The 17,928-nt window shown below is 46.5% G+C and overlaps 1 protein-coding gene across 4 annotated transcripts in view; it reads left to right on the forward strand.

The window, feature by feature from the left end:
* Window positions 1–17,928, forward strand: part of PIDD1 (p53-induced death domain protein 1) — a 602,358-nt gene that overhangs the window by 523,357 nt on the left and 61,073 nt on the right. The window lies entirely within an intron of this gene.

Below are 17,928 nucleotides of genomic sequence, written 5' to 3' on the forward strand. Positions count from 1 at the left end.
GGAGTTTCCACTCCTGTACACGTTTCCTCGAGTCCCCGTCATTCCTCATGAGATCAGGAGGTTGAGAAAGTTCGGGAAACCCATGATCCTAATTGCTCCGGATTGGGCCAGGAGGGCGTGGTACCCAGACCTTCTGGACATGTCCATCTGCCCTCCAATACATCTTCCACTAAGGGTTCTGCATCCGGGTTCTGCATCCGGAGGTCAACACTCTCAGCCTTCACGCATGGTTTCTGAGAGGCTGAGATATAAGTATTGGGACCTTTTCGGATGACGTAATGGAGATTTTGCTTTCAGCCAGAAGGCCAGCAACAAAATCTTTGTACCGCTACCGTTGGAACAAGTTCATCAGCTGGTGCAGGGATAAGAATGTGGATCCCTTTCTATGTGGCACACATATGGTGCTTTCCTTTTTGTTTCCTTTTAGAATATCTGGGGCTTCAGATTAGAACAATTAAATGTTACCTGACCATTGTCTATTTTCTAGCGTTCTTCAGAAGTGAATTCATATTTTAAGATCACTCGGATTGTTCAATTCCTAAAAGGCCTTACTAATGTATTTCCAACAGTTCCATTTAATGTACCTGTGTGGGATCTCAATCTGGTGTTAAGATTGTTAACATGCATTCCTTTTGAGTCCCTACACTCCTGCCCATTAAGATTGTTAACATTAAAAACTGTTTTGCTTATTGCAATAACGTCAACCCGCAGGGTAAGCGAGTTGCAGGCCTTGTCCTGTAAGCCTCCTCATAACATTTTCCATAAAGACAAAGTTATTCTCAAAGTGAAACCTTCTTTCTTACCGAAGGTAGTCTCCGACTTCCACTTGTCGCAAAAAATTACTTTATCAACTTTTTATCCAGTTGCCCATTCGGGGAAAGAAGAAGAAAGGTTACATAGACTTGACCCAAAAAGGGCTCTGTTTTTACATATCCAGAATGGCATAATTTCGCCAAAATGACCAATTATGGCTATATTGGCCCCAAATTGTGCTTAGCTGTTACTAAATAAAGCATATCCAGGTGGATCACCCTGGTTGTTGGGGAATGTTACAGATTAGCAGGCAAGGATCCGCCAGAAGGCCTAAGAGCACATTCCACAAGGGGCATGGCAACCTCTGCTGCTCTTCAGAGGTGTTCCAGTCAAAAACATTTGTTCAGTGGCTACCCTGTTGTCTATTCATACCTTGAGACATTACTGTCTGGACTCATCTTCCAGCCAGGGAGGACAATTTGCGAAAGCAGTCCTTCATTCGGTCCATGATTAGAACAAAAATGTTAAATTCGTACTCCCACCACCAAATTATTACTGCTTTGGGAGTCTATCATAAGATGAGGAATATGTGGGAGGACACAATCCATTTGAAGAACAAGTTACTTGCCCCTGGTAACGTACTTTCATTGGAATGTTCCTCCCACGTATTCTTCATCGTCCCTCCCAGCCTATCCCGCCGTACAATTTGCGTGTTCTTACACTTTACGCTTTCTGTGAGCCTACGGTCTATTGTATGCCTGGTAATTCCGCTTCAGGAGTGGGGGAAAAAACAGAACTGAAGCCAATGGGTGCTGCGTTTCACTACTTGATGATGACGTCGACAGTCGAACTGAGGCCCTAGAGGGACATTGACTCGTTGAAAATGGCACACAGCGCCCCTGTTGAAAAACAATTCCAAAGCAGCTGAAGCTGGAGAGGTAATTATCATAAGATGAGGAATACGTGGGAGTAACATCCAATTGAAAGAACATTACCAGGGGTAAGTAACTTGTTCTTCTCTTCTCATCTACTCTTGACCCTCTGATCTGACTGGGATGAATGTGAATATTCCAGTAATGATTCTTCTTTACATACACCTTTTGACTCTTTGTTTTGATTGGCACGTGTTCCAACAATTGTTCTCCCTCTTCTCATATACACGTGACTCTTTGTCTTGACTGGGACAAGTATGAGCGTTCCAGTAATTCTATTCAGTCCCCCTCCCGGGTCTCCTGCTTTCCCTGTTACCTGGCTTACTCTGGGTTAACGTCACTGGGTTTTCTGGCAGGTTGGGACCTTCTCCTTCGAATGTCAGGTCAGGTTCTTGCTTCTTCATTCCTCTGTCATTCGGCTTGCTCCACGATCCTTTAAAGGAAGTGGTATCAGCGTTGTTTATAAACCTCCATGTCCACTCCTCAGCCATCCAGGCTCAAGGTGCCTTGCCTCTTGCTCGGCTTCTCGCCTTCTCTTCTCTCCTTTGGCACCCCGTGTAAGAGGGTGTACTTGTGCTTCTCTCTCCTTGGACGTCCCACGTCCAGTTTTCGTTCAGCATTCCTCTCCCAGCTGATTCAAAACTTGCGGGTTCTCTCTCCTTGTGGGACTTCCCCCAGTGTAGTGTCAAAGTCCTTCATCTTTGTTTGCATTACACTCTGTATTGTTCCAGTGATGATCTTTGTCTCAGCACCATCAAGTGTTTCTTCATAGGTATAGGCAGAAGGTTTGCTTGACAATAACAGATTCTAGTTTGTCCTTCATACTTTCTTTCACTAGATGTTCTTGAAGATGGGCTGTATGACGATTCATGGGATCTCGTCACTTCTCCCCAGGGGGGGAGCCCTTCCCTGTGAGGCTAGGGAGGAGAGGCTGCTGCCCAATAGACCCCCTAAGGGTGGTCTAAAGCAGGACCTCACAGGGAGAGACTCCTCTCATGGGGATAAGAGCTCCCGTTCTGTGAAGGAACTCCCTACCCCTTTTCCCCTTGGGACCAAGTCTCTGTTAGAGATCCCTGATAACACTACTGTCTGTTATGCTAATGTCTCTTCCGTCTTTGATCCACAAAGTAATATGACCCAGATGAAGAAGAGCCAAAAAACCTGCAGAGTAATAACAGGTTATTTTGCTCTAGTCCTGAGAAGAGTTGGCCCCAAGGAAGTACAGAGATTCTCTCAATGACAGTAAAGGAGGACTATGACTTTACGCTGTGGAGGATCGAACTACAGGAAATAAAGACTGAGAAAGGACTCCGAAATAGAGAGAGCAGCCGGCGTGAAGCCAGCCCAGCCAGGAACGTTAGAACCTGGGAACACAAAGCTGCAAGAGCACTGATTCGCAGTGGCGGGGACATCCAGGAACTGTCGCCGTAGCACTGCGGTGGAAGCCCGGCTCCTGACCAGTGGAAGAGGAGAGAAGAGGCCAGCATTGGGAAGGACGAAGCGGGGAGCGGAGTGAAGAAAGCAGGAAGTGCTGATGCAACGGCAGTCAGCCCATCAGCCTAGAAAGAACCATCAACGCAGTCCTGACACAAAGCAGATAATGGTAATAGCGGGAAACAAGATAGGGGTTTGGGGCCGCTCCAGAAGAGTCAAGAAAGCCTCTGGAGTTATCTCCCTTGTCACAGTAGTGATACCCAAAGAACCAAGAGTCAAGAAAGCCTAGGGAGTAATCTCCCTCATCACAGTAGTGATTACCAGAAAACCAAAAGTCAAGAAAGCCTTGGCAGTAATCTCCCTTGTCACAGTAGTGATACCCAGAGAATCAAGAAAGTCCCTGGGAGTAATCTCCCTCATCACAGTGTTGATACCCAGAAAACCAAGAATCGCGTGCATCAGGAGGAATCTCCCTCGTCACAGTGATAATCCAAAGAAAATTTATGAGGACACTACACATCAAGAGCTATCGGGAGATAATCTTCATAACGTCATAAGAAAGGGCAGAATTGCTGCAACTGTAAAGCAAGCTTTCAGAAGCCCTTGCGAAGAAGTGAAGAGACATTTGAGGACTATCGCAAAAGAATATCTCAAGACATCCCTCAAGGCTATGCGAGGTGGTTCAAGAGACGGGAGTCATTCTCCTGATCGTATACATGTTGTTGAATGAGAAGCTAGTGCATAGGATTCTTGGAAAAGAGATAAAGACTGATCCAGTTCACCAGGAGAAGGGAGTCATTCTCCTGGTACCATTTTCCTTTGGACTCTGTCCAAAAACCTACTCTAATCCTACCACTAATATATAAAAGGGTTCAGAGACGGATATTGTTTATTTGGACACACATCCTGACGACGAGCACCCAAGATTGATATTTGTTTAGGTAGGGAGAGTTAGGACCTTTTCCTTATTTCTAAAATAAAACTTGTTGAAACATGCCACCCCTTTCTTCTACTCCTTACTCCACCTCACTACAGCTGGTATGATAGGGCTTAGGGAGTGCCTCATCAGAACAGGGATTCTTTGTACCCAGAAGGGGAAGGGGGGAGTCTCTGCCAGTGAGGTACCGCTTGCCTCTACCTCTAGGGATGGTATTGCAGAGCGAGCTCACCTCCCTAACATCATAGGGAAAGGATCCCCCCGGGCAGAAGTGACGAAATACCCCGATTTGTCACACTCCCAACATAACTATGCATATTCACTCTTTCTTTTTGTAGAATTGGGATTCCTCAGTTCACACAATGCATGGGTTCTTTACCTGAATGCTTCTCCCTATTCTAGGCTACCTGGAAACACTCACCATGCAGAACATCTTCACTTTCTTGGACTGGTAAATGACTGCTTCTTTGGTGATATTGGAATATCCACATCTCTCCCCATAATGCAACACTTCTTTTTCTCATTGGTTCAGCAGATAGCCTCTCCTTCAGTGGTACGCAGCATTTGTACACCAATTCCTTCTCTGGCTCCACCCCTCTCTGTCAAACTTGCCACTACTCCCCCTTCATGTTTCCAGCTCTTTAGCGTCAGCTCCTCTCTTCAGTCAAGGTCTGCTTCTCAAGTTGCTATGTAAACAATGTGTTCTATGTTTCGTTCACATACCCCTCTTTGTGATCTCCTGTGCATGCCTTCCATCTTTCTATCGGTTTCTCCAGGATACGCCTCTCAAATCTCCTGTGCTGCGAGTTGTGACAGTTGCCAGTGATATAATCGTTCCCCACAACGTTGTTCACACAAACAAAGCCAATAAAATAATACAGGAATTTAATAATGGTTGAACATAATGTCATTCAGCATTCTGTGTAATAAAGAATATTGTGGCCAAGGTGTGGTGGGGGAGGACTAGGAAGGTAGGGCAAGAGTTCAGGGGGTGACCCTTTGAAAGGGTGTGTCATTCATTTCAGCGATTATTGGAGAATTAGAGCGGTTACTAGAGAAACTAGAGTTATTAGTTAATTTTAGCGGTTATTAGAGTTATTAGAGAAACTGTGAATTGTGAATGTAAGCGTCCCCAGAAACGCACCCCCCTTATTGAGAGGCAATGAAGGACACACACCACGAGGGAATGAGACCAAGACTAAGTGCGGGTGAGATCAAAAGGGTTTTTATCTAAATCAATATAGGGCATGCAAAGGACTCTGCAAACTCTGAGAGCGCTCTGTCTGACAATAGCAAAGACAGGCCTCCTTATTTACAGAACAATGTCATGGGTGACACAAGCTATAGGGGGCACATAATCGTGGGGATTGGGTGGTGATGTCTAGGGGGTATACATTGTAGACAGCTGCTCCTTCAGGATTGGTGGACGTTGGTGCAGTGCCACGTGGGGTTGGAAGGTCAGCTGGGCTCATCGGGGTGGAGTGCCGGGCCGGACATGCCTTGTAGTGATGATTGGTAACTAAACTGACATTTGCCCTTGTGGCCACACATTCACACCCATTTGTTACACTTCATGCTTCCGTTGGCTTATAACTCTTGTAGCACTGACCTTCGATCAATAGGCACGCAGGAACATTGATATGCAATAGGAAGTGTCCCAATACATCAGTTGTAAAGATACCTTAGGAACAAACAGGCTAGTCCCATGTGCATGGTCAGGGGCATGGGAGGGGTTACTCGATCACCCTGTCTTGTTAGATTCGGTGAGGGATGGTATTACGATCTGTAAGTACAAGGGAGGCGCCCCCCTTTTGAGGGCCATTAACTTGGGGTTGGCGGAGATACCACTGGCCCGTAGGGAGCTTGTGACTGGTGCCTAAGTGACGGTGGGATTTAGGCCCAGGTAGCTCGTAAGCCATGGAGGCGGCCTCTGACATGGGGGAGGTCGATGCTTAAAATGGGTCCAGCAGGGTCGGGTGGGGAGGCGAGGCTGTGCTGTTCGAACACCAGCTATCTCTGGAGGGCCTGGGCGGGAGGAGGGGTGATGGCCTTGCAGCTCAGTGTGCGCCACCCTGCACAAAGCAGTGTACTTCCCTTGGGTGAGGGGCGAATAACAACATGTGGACTCTCCAGGATGACTTATATACATTTGCATTAGAAGGGATACTAACTGGGGGCCATACCTTTTAGCACAACATTTCACATCAATAGTTGACATACGAACATGAGATAGTGTTAGGCAGGTTTATGTGTAAAGAGGGGAACGCAGGTTATTGTATATTGTCATCAGTTAGCCAGTCTTCGTACATCTTCACATTATAAACAATATCTGTTGCATTTTACACAACATATATTACATAAATGGTTTCTACACATTACAAGAGTTCTCGGGGTAAGCAGGGGTGTGGGGCGCCACACAGTCTGACGCTGGGGGCTTGGTACAAAGTCAAGGAATGCAGGTTTTGGGCTGGTTTCGGTTACTTCCTAATGTTCCCGTTCATGGCTGGGGCAATGATGTACTGCGGAAGGTTAACAGCTACAGTGTTTTATTTTGTTGTTTGTTCGTGTCTGGTAGCTCGTGAGAACGAGTCCTCAGCGGATCTGCCATGCGGCGGGGAGTGGGGGGGGGGGGGGAGTGTGGGCCTCTGTGAGCGCGGTCGAGTGGGGGTCAAGCTGCAGCTTTCAGTGTGCACGCTAGCTCTGCCTGAGTAAGATCTAGACATTTTTAACAAAATGGAGTTGGCTTAGTATAAAATGGCGTCTGTGCTCTGCAACATAACGTGGTGGTGCAGCCTCACGTGTCGGTCTGCAGCCGCCCTGCTGCCTGGGCCCGCGGGCCGGTGGGCTGCCGACGAGTCATGAGTCTTCACCAGGGTGGGAGATGTAATGGGAGGGGGGTCCTATTGACCTATCCTCCCCTACATTTGCATCACAGTTTAAAGTACAATGCTGCACTCTTTATTTTACTGGCCTGAAAATCAGTATTTTCTTTAAGCTAACCACTTCTTACCTTTGGGATTCAGTGATCGTAAATCTCACTTCCTAGGGCAGACCTGCCTCAGGCTGAAGTGGCGTGATTATTATCTCGTCTGTGTAATGTAAGGAAGGCATGGTATCAACAGTAAAACAGATACGAGTGCCCACAGTTCAAGGGTTTTCATTGAACTTAAACAAGGGTTTGAAAAATGCCTATGTAATCCTAAATCTACAGATAGGAGCAAGCTACGACCATCAAATAATAATAACGCAGTCCTAGTAGTGTGTTGTCAAAATAAAAGGGCCTATATTAATAAACTTATTGCCAATCCTTACCTCTAAATACAAATAGTGTGGGAAACAATGTTACAAAAAATGATAAGTCAGGATGTTCAGGCTGTTGGCTTCCCTTCCACACATTTTCAGCACGGGATAAGGCAGTACACTCGAGCTTAGCAAGTCTCTGGCTTCTCTGGCACAATGATACAGTTCAATCATTAGCATCAGGGCCTTCCGTGCCCAAGTCTCTTTGCCATTCAGAGGGCCTGATGCGACAAACAAACAATAAGTTATTTTCCTCTTTCAGATTTTCACAAGTACTCAATTTCTTAGACAATTCACTATTCACCTTGGATTCCCCTCAGCTGGGCGCTGATCCTTTCAACACAATGTTCGTAAATTATTTATGCCTACAATTTCTCCTAGGATATTCTTTCTCGGTTCACCCCGTATCCTCCTCATCGGGGCTCAGATCTTGGATTCCCCTACGTCAGGCTCAGATCTCGGATCCCCCTAAATCGGGCTCAGATACCTGTTAACACAATGTTCAGTTAGTCTCCCTCCGCCAGGCGCGGTCTAATCCCAGTTTCCAATATAACTTTACACAAACTTGCTTTAACCAAAAACTTTTAGCTGATCTCACTCTGCCGGGCTCGGGCCAACTTCATATACTGTTTCATCAACTATCGAAGACTGCTCTGTTTGGTTAATAACTGAATGTTTCTGTTCCTTTCACTTATTTTGATTTCCCACCTTCCAACACATTGATGATTTGCAACGATGTTTCAAGAGCGATATTTTTAAACGTGCCATTATTTTCATCAGAGCACAATATTTAAGCACTCTTTATTTTTTCAATTACATTTCTACAACACAATATTTTTAAAAAAAACTTTTTATTAATCAGATGGAACATGGAGAATTACAACAAGTAAAACAAATATATATAAATTATATAGCATATCTAATATTGAATGCATAGTTAGGATGGAAAACCTTTTCCCTTTAATATCCCGCATCAATCTCCCTCTCAAGAGAGACAAATCCCATTAGATGACCCCAGTCCACAGATAAAGTCTAGCCAGCCTGGATTTAAATGTTAAAGCCGGATAGCTCTGATCGTAGTCCAACAATGGAGCCCACATGTTCAAGAATTGGTGAAGTTTGCCTTTCTTTGCAGCTGTAACCTTTTCTGCCACCAGCACGCCCCACACTCTAATCCATCACAAAGAGAGAACTGGACCCTCTGGGGATTTGCAGCAGCGAGCAATCATAATACGTGGACCAGCAATAATTGGGTAATTAGTTTTGCCCACTCCCCAGATTTCGGATATACCCCTTCACTTGGAGCCCCAAAAAGTAATGTTTCCAGACACATCCGAAGCTTGGTGTCAGTGATGGATTCGATGACAGTGACAATGGCTTCCCAGAGGGCGTGAATAAGTGGACAGTCCCACCACATATGAAAATATGAGCATTGAGCCCTGCATTTTCGCCAACAAGTGGGAGCGATTGAAGACTGAAAGTGGTGCAGTTGAACTTGGGAGTAATACCAACGAAATAGGAGTTTTAAGGCACATTCGTTGTTGGTCACCATCTGGAAGAAGAGTGGTTCCTAGTCCAAATGTCTAAGCAAACTTGATCCTCCAGTGGGTGGCCCAAGTCTGTCTCCCAACGGCTCATGTAAGATGGGCGCTCAGTTAGCATATCATCTCTCAGGAGTTTATAGAGTTTATAGACCCCCCCCCAGTCCCTGGTCCCTCCAAAATAGTTATCCAATGCCGGAGCTGAGCATATGAAAACCTATCCAACTCTGAAAGTTGGAATGTCACTTTACAGTCTTTAAATGAGCTTGGATGGTCCCCCTCAAACAGCTGAGCTAATGTTTGAAGACCACCCCGACTCCAATTTCTGAATGCAAAACTGGGGAGAAGGCAGGATTATGAAAAATCGGGGAGAGAGGGCCAAAACCTCTAGGAATCTTTTTCCGTTTCAGAGTTCCATCGCATCACTTTAAAGTAACTTTTAACGAGGAGAGCAAATTCTGCCAACATTTTTGCAGCGTATGGGAGATGAAAGGTAGGAAACTAAGGGAAAGCGGGAGTTTGGTCTGTTCGATCTCAGCGCATTTCGGTATAGGGGGAGGGGACATCCACGTCAGGAGGTGTGAAGTTTGAGCGGCTTCCAAATATGTATGTAGATTTGGGACCCCCAACCCACCCATTCGGGCACCTCCCATCATCACCCTCCTAGGGATCCTAGACCTTTTGCCAGGAGGGCCAATTTTCCTTGGTTCATAGTAGATGTCTCTATCAAATTCAGCACTCGCCTAATGTTATCCCTTATGTTGAAAGCCCCGAATCATGACCCCTTGAATCGTGAATTACTGCATATACGCTGAGCCAAAGGCTCCATAATCAGAGCAAATAAGAGGGGGGAAAGAGGGCATCCCACAGTTGGGAGGAATTGGGGACGTTTGATCCCGGTTTACCCGGAGTAATGTATTCAGGGAGACATAGTTGACTGAAACCAATTTTCAGAAATAGGGCCCAAAATGAAAAGCGTCCAGGGTTTAATGCATAAAGGTGCAATCCACCTTATCCAAATGCCTTTGTGTCGTGGAGGGCCAATTTTCCTTGGTTCACAGTAGTTGTCTCTATCAAATTCAGCACTCACCTAATGTTATCCCTGGTTTTCCTCCCCAGAACAAACCCTGTTTGATCCGAATCGATCAAAGCTGGAAGACGCGGAGCCAAACGATTAGCCAATACTTTAGAATAAATATTTGCATCAATGTTTAGCAGTGAAATCGGCCTATATGAGGCACAGTGCTTAGGATCTTTCCCGGACTTCAATAGCAAAATAGTGGTAGAGATTTGCATAGAGAGAGTTATGGTGCCGTTTCTCTAAAAGAGTAAAAGAGGGCCATCAAAGGGTGCAACAGCTGGCCTCTAAAGAGTTCAAATTTAATTGAAAACCCATCGGGGCCTGGGGCTCTCGCCTTAAAGGACTTAATGACTGCATCCACTTTTTCCAGCTGGATTGGGGCTTCTAAAGCTGCTAAGTGTTTCCTGGGGAAGGTGTGGAAAGGCTGCTCCTTCAATGTATCTTTTTTGGACCTGAGATGACCGGGCTGCTGATGTCATTGTTTCCAACAAGTTTAGCTTGTTCCCCATATTGTACTGCCCGATGCTGATCCCTAACGCATAGCGTTGCATTTTTTAGATTGGGCTAATGGCATAATAAGCTTGTTTCGTCATTAACAGGGACTGGGCCGTATCCTCAGCATAAAGCGCCTCCAGTTTGTTTCGGGCAATACGCAGAACTAACTGAAGTTTAGGGGACCAACCTTTCTTAAATTTACCCTAAATCTCAGAAATGTCTTGTTCCTACTGGATTCCGGTGTGCTTTTTCTGCTTATCATAAGCTGCTTTGTTAGCTATTCAAACCCCCCTAATTCCTGCCTTCATAGCATCCCATGTTGTTTCCGGGGATGTGAGTAGAGTAGGGTTTTCCCAGAAGTAGTCCTGTATTGCTTTCTCTACCCCATCCCTCAGGGTCAGATCCTTTTAAAATTGGGTCATTTTATCGCCATTGAGGTCTGGGATGGGGGCTGGGTGCCAAATTCTGACCTGCAGGAGGACTGGGGTGTGATCATAGAGAATCCTCGTTGCAATAGAGACCCTGTCAATGAATGGCATAAATTGGGGGATACTAAAAGTAGGTCTATGTGTGATGAAGAGAGGTGGACGTGAGAGAAGAAGGTAAATTCGCGCTCCTCCGGATACAGCACTCTCCAAGAGTCCACCACCCCCAGAGATTTGAAAAAATGGAGAATACTCAAGGCAATCTTGAAATCCTTAGTTGAGTGGTCATGTGTTTTGTCTTTGATGGGGTCTGGGACCCTGTTAAACTCTCCCCCAATAACGATCTGACCCTCCAAAAAGGGGAGGAGTGTTGCATCCAGCTCTCCGCAAAATCGGATCTGTCCTTCATTTGGAGCATAAATCAAGACTAGTGAATATATTTTCCCCAACAACCTACCTTTTACTCCAATATATCGGCCTCCCGGGTCTCGTATAAGCAGGATTGCCGTTCCCCCTGATTTATTGCCGCTAAAGGTCAGAAATTGTTTAGGGAAGTCTCTACTCCATAAATTAATATAATCCAGAGGAAGAAGATGAGTCTCTTGCAAAAAGATTACTGACCCTTCCAGATCTTTCAGCCTACGCAAAACACACTTCTGTTTCACTGGGGAGTTCAAGCCTTTCACATTCAGTGACACAAAGCCCAAGTTTTTGATGAGATGATGAGGAGTCGCTTGTGTTATCTTCTTCCATAGCGATGGGGGCGGGGGGTTAAATGACATTCAGTCGCCATCCTGAATTAGAGCTTATCCACGACCATGTTCCAACCAGAGTTTTAACTGAACAAACCAAGTGAAACAAAACTCAAACCACAACAAAAGAACTCAAAAAAGAAGGGCTAATTGCTCCAATGATCCTCATGTGACCTTTGAGGTTGGGCATGTGCCGCATGTTGCCCATTGCCAATGCAAAATTGCGTGATACTAATGCAATGTTAGGTATTAGTCCACCTCTCATGTTGGGAGCTTCCTGATAGTGAAGGCCCTGATTCAAGTCTGTAGCAGGAGTTTTCCTGTGTTACAACCTTTATGGACCCCTGACCAAGTGGACCACTGCATTTTTGGTTTGTTGCTCTCACCTTCCGTGGTCTCAAGCAAGGAGCCCTCTTCTCTATTTGGTGAAGAGGAGCTCAATATCCCTTCTGCATTTTCCAAGCAAGAGATGGTACAGGGATCCTTTAAACATAAACTGTTAAGCAGTAGGAAATAACCATCAGTATTTAATGTTCCAATCCCGTAAAAATAGGGTCAGTGGCTGCAGAGCTCTTCGTCTTTGGATTATGACAGTTGCAAGGTCTTCAAAGATCTGTAGAGGGGAGCGCTGGAATGTTAGTTCATCTCGGGTGCGGCCCACTTCAAAGATTTCTTCCTTCGTAGTGTAGAAATGGATCTGAGTGGTAACATCAGGACAGAGTCTGGAGTTGAACCTCTGCGAGTGCGCAATCTATAGGTGCAATCAAGTAGGAGCATTGATTTGTCGAGATGCAGCAATAGGGTGTGAAAAAATCACCCGCATATTCCCCCAAAGCTTGGTCTGGGACCGATGAAGGCTCTCCTCAAATGCGCAGGTTGTTCTTACGGGCCCGGTCCTCCATATCTTTCTGCTTATGCTCTAACATATCACTCCTCCTTTCTAAGATTTAGATCTTTTGCTGCATGTCTGTCAGTGTGGTTGAATGCTCCAGGACGTGGTCCTCCGTTTCCCCCACTCTTTGCTCCACCTCCACGACTCTCTGATCTAACCTCTCCAGTTTGGTGGATATCTCGGACATACAATTCCAGAACTCGAATTTGATATCCAGCATGAAGGCTTGAATATCTTCTTTAGTGGCCAGCTGGTCAGTAAAACTATCGCGGGTTTGAGATGAAGATTATGCCGGGTCTGCTTTCTTTCCTTTGTCTGAAGATACCAGCATCATGGAGATGTCCACGTTCTTTTGAGATTTTGATTGCTTGGACGTAGTAACTCCCACTACAGGGGCTCCCCTGCCCGGCAGATGTGTTAAGCGGAGCGTCCCGTGGACGATGCGTACCTGTTTCTCCAGAGGTCTTGCGTATTGGGGTAGCCAGGTCGTGGTAGGCATGGGCTGACAGCAGGCGATGAAGTCAACTGAGCGAAGCAATGTGGTGCAAAGAACCAACACCGGAACCGTCCTGAAAACACAGGATTGAACGGGGGCCAGCTCATGACACCACGGATGACTCTTCCCCTATATTAACGTGGCACCAGAACAGTGCAAGCACTGGTAGGGGAGGTCTTAGATGTAATCCGGTAAACAGTGAGTAGAATGTCCAAGGCAGCAATGCACGTAGGTCGGTAGCCAGTAAGCAGACTGTCCAAGGTAACAATGCAGGCAGGTCGGTAGCCAGTAAGCAGAATGTCCAAGGCAGCAATGTTGGATGATGACAAGGAGTTCTTCACTGTAGCAGGCAGGTGAGAACCAGGGATACTGGTACCCAAGCAAGGAGGCAGGCAAGGAGCAGGCAAGACAGGAGGGAGATAGAAAAATAGAAGGAAGGGGCTGGGAGGGAGACCAGGGAGGAACCGGACCAGGCAGGACAAGCGGGCTAAGGATCAAGGCAAAAAGGAACAAGAAAGGAGAGGACAGGACTGGACCCAGCACAAGGAAGGGCAGAGAAGGGGACCCAACCCCAGGACCAGGCACCAGGACAGGAACCAAGGATCAGCAACAAAGCCGTAGGAAGAGTGCAGCTGAAGGAACACCAAACCGCGTTGAGACGCGGTGATTCCCTGGACTGTATCGCTAAAATAGCGATCCGGCATGAAAGCGAGGCTTGAAGCGCAAGGCGGAAGCACATGTGCCAACGGGTGTTGCCGCGAGAACGAGGCTTGGAACACAAGCCTGTTCTCCATGGCTGCGGCGACAGCACCGTGCCCTGCTAAAGAAAGTGAGCCCAGAAAGGTGCACCTTCCCCACAACCTGAGGCGGGGATACAACCGCCATGACTGAGCCCACCCCCTAGAACTCCGCTGTCATCCTGCACAGGTAGGTGTATTAACAAGATGTCATATCCGACTTAATGTGTGCAGCCCACCCTAGATTCCAACTAGCAAGTTATTGCCTAGGAGAGTTCTCAGGTCCAGATGGTTGTAGAGTCCCGCGCGCAATGGGGGAAACTGAGTGAGGATCCCCAGCAAGAATGCCCCCAATAGGGGATATGCTTTTGTCAGCAGACCTACCCCCCCCCCAGAACTTCCCCAGCGTGAAGGAAGCAGAATCCACTGTTGATGGGATTGGGGAGATTGTAGGGGGAGGAGGGAGAGATCATGTAGAAGAAACCGTAGAAGAAAACAGAAAATTCATGGTTATGTCTCTTGTGGTATGAGGGAGCCTGTACATGTACAGTATATATACGTATAATTATCAGTATGCTGGAGAGGTGGAGCTCATTCTGGGCTACCCTTTAAAGGTTTCTCCCTCGCCAAACACTCTCCATGCGGGTACAGTGGACGCATTGTATGTTTCCGGTATAAGGAAGGCATGGTATCAAACAGTAAGACAGACACAAGTGATCACAATTCAAGGGTGTTTATTGAACTTCAATTGGGTTTGAAAAACACCTATTTAATCTTAAATCTAAAAGGTGGGAGCAAGCTACGACCATCAAATAGTAATAACACAGTCTGCGTCAAGTCTGTCAAAATAAAAGGGCCTATACTAATAAACCTATTGCCAATCCTTACTTCTAAAATACAAATAGTGTGGGAAATAATGTTATGCAAAAGAAAAGTGTTCAAGAAATGATGTGTCGGGATACTCAAGCTGTTGGCTTCCCTTCCCCCCGTTTTCAGCACGGGACAATGCGGCACACTCGATCTTCGCACACTCTCTGGTTTCTCTAGCACGAGGATGTAGTTCAAAACTTCAATATCAGGCCCTTCTGTGCCAAAGTCTCTTTGCCATTCAAAGTCTCTTATTTCAGAGGGCCTAATGCAACACGACACACATTAAAGTTCCTATCTTCTTAGGATTTCTCATACACAATTTCTCGGGTGATTTACTATTCACCCCGGGTTCCCCTCCGCCGGGCTCAGATCAAATTTATCTACTTTCCAAACCTACTCTACTTCATCAAAATCAAAGACTTTCGACTGTGCGCAGGATTTTGCTTGACCCGTCGCAGGACCACTTCGATTCACAATTACTCGTTCTCTTCTTGATATAACCTTTTTATCACTTTCACTTTTAGGACTTCTCAGTTGGATACCTTACAGAGACCTACGATTGAGCACCCACACGGTGCCAGACCACTCTGTCAAAGGTATTGTATCCTGCTTTTAAAGTTCAATCACTCATCAGCAGTACAACTCTACTTGCGTCTCTTATCACATGCATTTTAACAATGGTTGTTCTAGCGCTCACCCCAGCGCTCACCATACAATGTTGCTGCTTGCAACCTTGGCTTCAACACAGACCGGCCTCGTATCGGTCTCCCCAACTCACCGGCTGTGTTGATTTCACTGACGCTGTTTTGTTCTTGGAGCCAACGACGGTACCACAGCGGCTGCTGATTCTCCCCGCCTTGATTGTGGATGCCGGAGGGCCTCGGGTATCTCTGACACACAATGCAGGATTCTTTAGCCTGGTCTCCTGGGCTCGAGACTTCTTGAAAGTTAACTGTTTCTTGTTGAAAAGGTCAAGGTAATTTCCCTCCTTGCGATCCCCTTCTGTTTTGCTGTCTTTCTTCTCTTGTTCAGCTGCCGTCCCGAAACTGCTATTTCCTTGTGTGCTTTGCCTCGCTCAGAGTGCGTTCTCAGGCTCCGTCTTTTATCCATGTGGGGAAGCTTAATGGAGTCAGGTGTGTGTGCAATAGTCAGTAATTACCTGACCTTGCCTGACCATGGTATTGTGACACGTCAGGTATACTGCTCGGGTGTTAGTCTGTTTTCTCCCATAGCGGGCTATCCGTGTGAAAGTGTTGTAAAAACGGGGGGTAGAGTTCCTAAATATCCTACCTGGTAGGATGGGGTAAAGGTGGTATAGGGAAGGGGAAACCGCGTCTCACCATCCGGTGGCCCACTCCCCGAAGACCTCTCACCCAGGTGATCCTCCCGCACTGGCCCACCCCCAGGAACCGGATGCAAAAGCGATTGCCATGTCCTGGCCACCTGAAAGGCAGATCCCTGGGGACTAGTGGGTGAGGCAACTTCAGGTTTCTTACTTAGGGTGCTTCAGGTCTTACCTGTGGGGCTGCTGGACTGCAAGCTCTATGCAGTTCGTGTGCGGCGGGATGCAGAAGTTTCCTAGGATAATGACTACTATACATTGGCGCATGCGCATTGCACCTGACATAGGTACCAGTGAGCTTCAGTACCGGAGGCGGCCATTATTGAGGAGGCTACTGTTATGACTTTCTGATTAATAGTGGGTCACTGAACCCTTACCTGCTGGCAAGGAAATGTTGACAAGAGGGGAGCCTTCACAAATTCACCTCTGGCCCTGAAAATAAATGAATGGGGCAGAGGTAAGAATGGTGAAACCCTCATGCGGAAGAAAACCTGTGAACGCAGTGGAATGGCTTCCAGTAAGAGATGATCAGTGTGATGGCAGCAGCAGACTTTATCGAATACAGGACTGCATAGGTAGGTGATTGATTGCTAACAATAGGAACAAAGAGGAGAAGGAGAAGGGAGAGGTTTAATCAGGCTATGCCCCCTGTCAAATAGTAGCACTATTGCAAGGTATGTATATACCTGAATCAGGGAAAGAACCAACTCTTACCAGAGTTACCTCAAGTTTACAACAGTGGCAGGAGGCTTGTGTAAATGATGCAGATGTTGCGTAGAAGGAAACAGCTGCACATGTTGCAAGAGGTGCTCGAGGTATGTGATGCATGTGTTGCATAGAAGGAAACTGCTGCACGTGTTGCCAGAGGTGCTTGATGCACGTGTTGAATATGAAGCCTTTCGGAATAATGAAGTTTTGTAGATTTAAACGATATAGTCTTACAGATATCGTGGGAGGTCCACAATGAGCAGAAACTGAGAGGCGGTATAACAGAGATTTGTAAAGCAAAATACTTTTGGATACACAAGGCGTACGGAATGATTCAGTCAGTGAAAGTTTACACGGCAAAGGGTGAGTTTTGAGAAGGCGAAAGCCTAAAGGCGTATCCAAAGAATTTGGAACGTGGAAACGGGTAGTTTCCTGCACGATACATTTGAGGAGCGAAGTTACTGAGAAAGCGTAGGGAAAGCGAGAATGCATAGAGGAAAACGAAGCCGGGAGATTGAAGGGACAGTATGGAAGTAAGAACAGTAGGAAATGCACTTAGTCAGGTTGAGAGGCTGCGAGGTATGGAATCTAGTAGCAACGCACCGGTTGCTATTCTTGTTGTGCTTTTAAAGGAAAGAAAGGTGGAGTCAAGGCAGCAATTTTTTCTAACCGTTAGACTGCTAAAAGAGAAAGTAATATACATACCTGTTGAAGGCCATGTCAGAAAGGGAGAAATTGTCTATTTTTGTATCTTCCACCTATTCCATAAAGAATAGCGTAGTGTGACAGCTACCTCTGTCCATGGGATAATTATAGCAGAGGACCACACATGGGCAGTGCACAGCGATCCAAAGACTGTGCCTCCAGGGGGATCGAGTGTCACTATAGCGGTGAGTCCTCCTTGTAGTTCGATTATGCAGAGCATCATTTGGGATGATATACTCAGATGTGCGCCCACCCAATGGTGTGATATATCTGAGATACATATATATATCAAATGATGCTGAGGGGTGCGAGTAATGCCACTGCCCGTACGGATTTGTGTTGCAAGAGTTGACCGGTACCCCAGGACATGTCCTATGTGAGGTTCCGGGTCCTGGCTGGAAGTCATCCCTGAAAGGATTGAATACTAGATTCGGGTCCTGCGTAGGGGGAAGCGCTTGGTGTGTCTGAGATGTACAACTGTTGGGGCACCTTGTTCGCTGGTCCCTAAACCGGTGCAGTTTGAGTACC

The sequence above is a fragment of the Ambystoma mexicanum genome, chromosome 11 (genome assembly GCF_040938575.1).
Source record: "Ambystoma mexicanum isolate Mex_15411 chromosome 11, UKY_AmexF1_1, whole genome shotgun sequence".
Taxonomy (NCBI): Eukaryota; Metazoa; Chordata; class Amphibia; order Caudata; family Ambystomatidae; genus Ambystoma; species Ambystoma mexicanum.